We start from the raw sequence: 6438 nt of genomic DNA on the forward strand, positions 1-6438 counted from the left end.
ATCTGACTCATGGTGACCCCTCCCCTCATGTGTGTCAGAGTAGTACTGACACACAAGTGTGTCAGTTCAATGGCTAATTTTTCAAAAGTAGATCACCAAGCCTTTCTTCCGAAGTGCCTCTGGGTGGACTCAAACCTCCAACATTTTGGTTAGCAGCTGAATGCATTGACCGTTTGTACCTCCCAAGGACTACAACATGTATCTATGCTTATTTCTGTATTACTTCTCTTTATACTATATACATACATACACACATACACACACATACATACACACACACATAGACATCCATGAGTGGTTCATACAGATGCTTTGGACTTCAACTACCAGGGCTCTATTAATTATTGATAGAAAAGTACTGATACCAGTTATAAATGCGTATTTGTCCATTTCCCCTTTCAGATTTATTAGTTTTTGTATTTTGGAGCGCTGTTGTTAGACACGTACACATTTAGGAGTGTTGTATCTTTTTGGAGAATTGAACCTTTATTATGTTATGTCCCTACTTATTCCCAATAATACTCCTTTTTCTGAAGTATAATTTGCCTGATATTAATACAGCCACTGCAGTAGTACTGGATAATTTTCAACCATTTCAATAGGTAGCATAAGATCAAGAACTGATGGTATAAAAGGAAGAAATCGAAGCTGCATTGAAGGCATTGGTGAAAAACTATCCTCTCTCCACCATCTTCACTAACTCTGACACCAACTGTCCCTCACACAGCACTCCCTACTTCTCTGCTGGGTTCCATAACTCATTGCAATGGCCACACAGAACTCATAGTCCATATTCACGATTATGGGGTTTATTAGGGAAGTAACAGTTATAGCTCAGGCTCAAAGACACTCAGAATACAGTTCTTCTATCAGGACAGCCTCTTCCCTCCTGTGCTCATAGGCGTGCCTCTGCCTGGCCTTGGGCCGGCCTCTCTCCAAAGGCACTCAGCTTTCCTTCTCCATGGGCCATCATCTCCTATAGCCAGGTCCCTGTTGCTCGGTCTGCCTGCCATGGCATCTTACCATCTTCAGGGTTACAGCTTCCTCTCTCTATCTCAGTCTCCTGCTTCTAGGAGCTTCTCAGTGCAGGGATCTCAGGTCCATAATATACGCTCGGCTCTTGGCTCTTCTTCCTTGATGGGAGTTGAATCCTCCTCTTTGCTCTGGAACTGGTTCTCTTTGAAGGAAAAATAAACAATCCCCTTGGTGAGCCACAATTACCCTATCACACAGTCCTGCCCAAGCACCAGGGTGGATGTTATAAGACCATGGCTAGAAAGGCCACACAAAGTAAACAATCACATCACAGTACCTTGGACTCATTTTTCAAGTGAAGTACCAAAAATCCCATACGAACAGATTGGTAAAGAATATAATCAACAGCAAGAACATTTTCATGATTATGTTTTCTGTATTTGGAAGAAATCTATAGCACTATTCTTATTTTGCCAATTCACAGGGATCACAGAGATTAGTGGTAGATGTTGCAGTACCAGAAAACTCTTTGGTGAAACAGTCTGTGAGCAGTCTTACAAACATGGATATTCCACCAGAGTCAAAAGAATGACGTTACATATCATCAAAGAGAACATTTCAAGATCTAGCCTGAAGTACAATGTTGTCACTGATAGGCTAAAATCCATACACTTACAAGGAAGACTAGTTTATATGACTATTCAAATTTATGCACCAACCACTAATGCCAAAGATAAAGAAATTGAAGATTTTAAACAACTTCTGCAGCCTGAAATTGATCCACCATGCAATGAAGATGCATTGATAATTACTGGTCATTAGAATGTTAAAGTTGGAAACAAAGAAGGAAAAGTAGTTGGAAAATACAGCATTGCTGATAGAAATGATGCCAGAAATCTCATGAAAGAATTTTGCAAGACCAGTGACTCATCCACTGCATATATTTTTTTTCGCCAACATAAACGGCAGCTATACACGTGGACTTTACCAGATGGAATACACAGGAATCAAACTGACTACATCTGTGGAAAGAGAAGATGGGAAAACTCATATCATCAGTCAGAACAAGGCCAGGGATCGATTGTGAAACAGACTGTCAATTGCTCATATGGGAGTTCAAGTTGAAACTGAAGAAAATTAGAATAAGCCAAAAGGGGCCAAAGTATGACCTTGAGTATATCTCACCTGTATTTAGAGACCACCTCAAGAACACATTTTACGTGTTGAACACTAACGACTGAAGACCAGACGAGTTGTGGAATGACATCAAGGACATCACACATGAAGAAAGCAAGAGATCCTTTAAAAGACAGGAAAGAAAGAAAAGACCAAAACGGATGTCGGAAGAGACTCTGAACGTTGCTCTTGAATGTCGAGTAGCTAAAGTGAAAGGAAGAAATGATGAAGTTTTGAGTATTGAGACGCCACCAGTGATCCCTCTTACAAAAAAGACACGAAAAAACAAGTGAAGCGATTATATTTATGACAAGCTAGGAGCCCTGAACATCAAAGGTAAAGTTAGAAAATGGACTCAGCGGCAGGGGGAGGGAGAGACTATTCAGAAGTGGAGAGGAGTTACTGGACCTGAATAGCCAGGAACCCTCAGGCACCGTTCCCTGGAGCGACTGCAGTGGGGCTGGCAGTAGCGTTCCACAGGCGTTTAGCTCAGGGAAGGACAGCAAGTTGCACAGACTACTCACACCTCCAGAACAAGAGAAGAACGGCACTCTCAGCAAAAGCTAATTACTTGTGTTTATTTTACTACGCCCCCAGCCCCCAAGCCGGCTTCAGTGGCTGTCAACTTCCCTGGGCCTGAGATAGGCCCTGGTACCACTCTGAGCCATTTTTCCATCCTTGAAGAAGGTATAAGTTCACAACTGGGGGAAAGATAATCTGCCAGCTCAATTAAGCTGGGGAGCTCAGGACAGAAGCAGCTCTTGTTCAGGCACAGACAGTCGATGGGCTTTGAATACCTTTCACCCCAGCATGGACCTGTGTGGGCCCATTTCAGGAGAATAGGCCCTTGTTGCCAGACTGCAACTGTCTCAGCTGGACGGTGGAAAGATGGGTGTTTGATGTTTGACACTGCTTTGCCTATTAAACAGGGTCTTCACCTACCCACATCAGGGGCCTAAGGACTGGTGGCTCCACCCATAATACCTAGCCACCTGTGACAGGGCTCCCAGGGTAAGTAGTACCGCCCAGAACTTACAACCAAAAGCATTGGGTACCCACTGCCCTTCTGCAGAACCCACCCGTGTGCTCTACAGAACAGGGATGCACTTTCCTCACAGACACTCAGAGCACAGCTGTCAGACCCCTGCCTTGATCAGAGCCTGACCCCCTACTGCAGCCAGATACTTCTGCCTACACCAATAACCCCTGCCCCTCTAAGGCTGTAGGACAGAGCCTGTACCTTACACTTTATGACCAACTACCTGGGCACCTGAGTTGAATCCATACAAGAAAAATAAATGAACTCCTAGGCTCATATACCTGGTAACAGTGCTAGCCATCTGGTGATAGTACATTAGAGCTTCAAAGGTGAAAATAATCAACCTAGCGCACTCAAGCAGCTTATTTGGGAATACCAAAACTAAACAAAGCAAGAAGCTAGGATACAAAAAGCAAGCATAAAATAAACTAATACAATAACTTATAGATTGCTCAGAGACTACAGTCAATATCAAATCACATAAAGAGGCAGACGCGGGGGCAGGACCAAGATGGCTGACTAGGTAGAAGATTCTGCTTATCCCTCTTGAAACAAAGACTCGAAAAAACAAGTGAATTGATTACATAAAGGACAATCTACAAACCCTGACCATCAAACACAGAACTAAGGAGTTGACCTGAGTGACGGGGGAGCGAAAAGCCACGCTGCAGCAGGGACCGCTTCCAGAGCCAGTGTCCCACGCCGCAGCCTTGAGCCCTCGCGGTTTCCTGGTGTCAGAGTGGTGGGGCTGATTGTGGCTTACTGAGACAGGGAAGAACAGATATAGGCCTAACCCTCAGGACCAACCTCGGAGGGGACCCAGGCAGCACATGCAGGCTCCACACAGACGCGGCTGACAGGGAAACAAAAAACTATAGGGAAGCAGCGACTGGTTTTGGAGCCTGGAGTGCAGCGTCCCAGAAAGGAAACCCTGGTGCTGGGCTTTGGACTAAGTGTGGGGGAGTCGATTGTGGCTTCCTGAGACGGTGTGAGCATGGACGCAGCCCTAACCCTCTGGGACAGTCTCAGCAGGGATCCAGCCAGCACACACAAGCTACACAATGCTCTGGAATCTCAGAAAAAACAATCCTCACCAAACAACATAAGTAACTTTGTATATTTTGCCAGGCTACTCTCTTCTATATATCTGATTCCACCCCTCATTGCCCCAGCCAGCTTCATTAACATTGGAATTCTCTGTGCCAGAGAGTGAAGTGCACTGCTGGATTTTTTTTCTTCTTTCTTTTCTAACCCATTCTCCTGGCCTGAGAAAAGCAGCATTTAACAATCAAAGAAAAAATCCTTCCCTGACTTCCCTAAACTGAAATAACAGTACAGAATCAGCTCCATCCAGGCATTAAGAGACCCATAGTCTTTGGCTTTCACCCTACAGGTAACTAGGTGGCTATTACAATGTAAAGGCAATTCTGATAGAGATCTGACCATAATTATTTTAGCTCAGCAGTGGAAAGGCAAGTTCTGGAGGTCAGATACCTCTCTACCTATTAAACAGAGCCCTCGCTGATCCACACCAGGGAACTGAGGGCTGAGACTCCACCCACATCACCTAGCCACCTGCTAGAGGGGTCTGAGAATAGTGATGCCTACCCAAGCATTGGGTGCCTAAGATACAGCTGCAAAGCCCACCCACCAGAGTGCTCTAGAGAATAGAGCCACACCTACCTCACTGACACTTGAAGGAAGGCTGTCAGCATCCTGCCCTCCTCGAAATGTGACCCCATGCCACTAATAGAAACTGGTGCATACAACCATCACCACTACTCCTCTAAGATAATAGGTGACAGCCTACACCACACACTAGGTGACCAGCTATCAGGACACCTGAGCTGATTCTATTCAAGAATAGTGAATGGACTCATACACTTATATACCTGGTAACAGCTCAGGCAAGCTGGTAACAGGACGTAAGTGATTCAAAAGCTACATCAATCACAATACCACAATCTAGTAGCCCATCTGGGTGTATTGTAACAAAACAAAATAAGAAGATAAGACTCAGTGAGCAAATATAAAAGAAAATATTACAATATCTTATAGATGGCTCAGAGACAGCAGTTGACATCAAATCACATGAAGAAGCAGACCATGATTGCTTCTACAAACCCCCAAATCAAAGAATCAAAATCATTCCCAGATGTAGATACATTCCTAGAATTGCCAAATGTAGAATATAAAAAAATTGTATACAGAATGCTTCAAGACATCAGGAATGACCTCACAAATGAAATAAGGCAATCTACAGAAAACACCAAGGAATACGCGGATAAAGCAGTTGAAGATATCCAAAAGATTATTCAACAACATAGTGAAAAAATTAATAAGCTGTAAGAATCCATAGAGAGACAGCATTCAGAATTCCAAAAAATTAACAATAAAGTTACAGAATCAGACAACTCAATAGGAAGTCAGAGGAGCAGAATCGAGGAACTGGAATGCAGAGTGGGGGAGGTGGAGGATAAGGCAATTGACACAAATATAGTTGAAGAAAAATCAAATAGAATTTAAAACTATGAAGAAACCCTAAGAATCATGGGGGACTCTATCAAGAATACTTTGCATGTGATTGGAGTTCCAGAACAGGGAGGGATAACAGAAAATACAGAGAGAACAGTGGAAGATCTGATGGCAGAAAAATTCCCTGGCATTGTGAAAGATGAAAAGATATCTACCCAAAATGTTCATCGAACCTCATACAAGATAGATCCCAAAAGAAAATCACCAAGACATATCATCAAACCTGCCAAAACCAAACATAAAGAGAAATTTCAAAAGCACCCAAGGATAAATGAAAAGTTACCTACAAAGGAGAATCAATAAGTTTGCACTACTCGGCAGAAACCATGCAGGCAAGAAGACAATGGGATAACATATATAGAGCACTGAAAGAGGAAAAACTGTCAGCGAACAATCATATATCCAGCAAAATTCTAAAACATGAAGGTGAAATTAAGATATTTACAGATAAACACAAGCTTAGAGAATTTGCAAAAACCAAACCAAAACTGCAAGAATTACTGAAGGAAATTCTTTGGTCAGAAAATCAATAATATCAGATACCAACACAACACAAGGTCACAGAACAAAACATCCTGATATCAACCCAGATAGGGAAATCACAAAAACAAAATAAGATTAATTAAAAAAATTGCTCAAAACAGGGAATCATTGATGTGATTATGTAAAAGATTACGATAGTGAAAAAAGAGGGACTAAATACAGGAGGCTTA

The 6438-nt window shown here is 42.8% G+C and overlaps 1 long non-coding RNA gene across 2 annotated transcripts in view; it reads right to left on the reverse strand.

The window, feature by feature from the left end:
* LOC135228707 (uncharacterized) overlaps positions 1-1441 on the reverse strand; it is a 124157-nt gene extending 122716 nt beyond the window's left edge. Inside the window, exon 1 of one of the 2 annotated variants that reach the window (XR_010319496.1) lies at positions 1024-1440. This is a non-coding gene — a long non-coding RNA (uncharacterized LOC135228707). Of the gene's footprint in view, positions 1-1023 lie in introns of both variants that reach the window. The other variant, XR_010319497.1, reaches the window with a different exon arrangement.
* Between the last annotated feature and the right edge of the window lie 4997 nt (positions 1442-6438).

The sequence above is a fragment of the Loxodonta africana genome, chromosome 26 (genome assembly GCF_030014295.1).
Source record: "Loxodonta africana isolate mLoxAfr1 chromosome 26, mLoxAfr1.hap2, whole genome shotgun sequence".
Taxonomy (NCBI): domain Eukaryota; kingdom Metazoa; phylum Chordata; class Mammalia; order Proboscidea; family Elephantidae; genus Loxodonta; species Loxodonta africana.